Below are 802 nucleotides of genomic sequence, written 5' to 3'. Positions count from 1 at the left end.
CCCAATTCACAGACGCAGGCTTCAGAAAATTAGTAGCCAACTTGAATATAAAGCACCAGTACGCCTCGGTCGAACATCCACAAGCCAATGGACAGGCCGAAGCCACCAACAAAGTCATATTGGCAGGGTTAAAACGAAGACTGCAAGATGCAAAGGGAGCCTGGGCAGAGGAGCTTCCACAGGTTCTATGGGCATATCAAACAACGCCACATTCCACCACAAAGGAATCTCCTTTCCGATTAGCATATGGAATGGAGGCAATGATTCCAGTAGAAATTGAAGAAGGATCGCATAAAGTAGTCCATTATAATGAGGGAGCAAACTCCCAACTTCAGAGGGAAGAACTCGACCTACTAGCTGAAATCTAGGAAAGAGCTCGGATCAGAGAATAAGCTCTAAAACGTCGAATGGCTTCCAGATATAATCAAAGGGTAGTACCAAGAAGTTTTGCTGAGAACGATCTCATCTTAATCCAGAACGACATTGGAACAACTCGATATTGGAACAACTCGACCAGGAGAAGGAAAGCTGGCAGCAAACTGGAAAGGACCCTACCGAGTCATAGAAGTACTTGGGAAGGGCTACTACCGACTGTCCAAACTCGATGGACGAGAGCTTCCCAGATCATGGCACACCTGCAACCTAAGAAGGTACTACAACTAGAAAAGGCAATGGATCTCACTAGTGGATGTGCTCTTTTTCCTGAAAAGGTTTTTTAATGAGGCACCATGTTGAGATCTAGGTCATGCCCGACTTAAAAGGATAAGAAAATTCCCACATGTATATATTTGCATTTTTTCTT

This window comes from Arachis duranensis, chromosome 9 (genome assembly GCF_000817695.3).
Source record: "Arachis duranensis cultivar V14167 chromosome 9, aradu.V14167.gnm2.J7QH, whole genome shotgun sequence".
Taxonomy (NCBI): Eukaryota; Viridiplantae; Streptophyta; class Magnoliopsida; order Fabales; family Fabaceae; genus Arachis; species Arachis duranensis.
The sequence above is the reverse complement of the archived record's forward strand: the minus strand, read 5'-3'. Positions refer to the sequence as shown.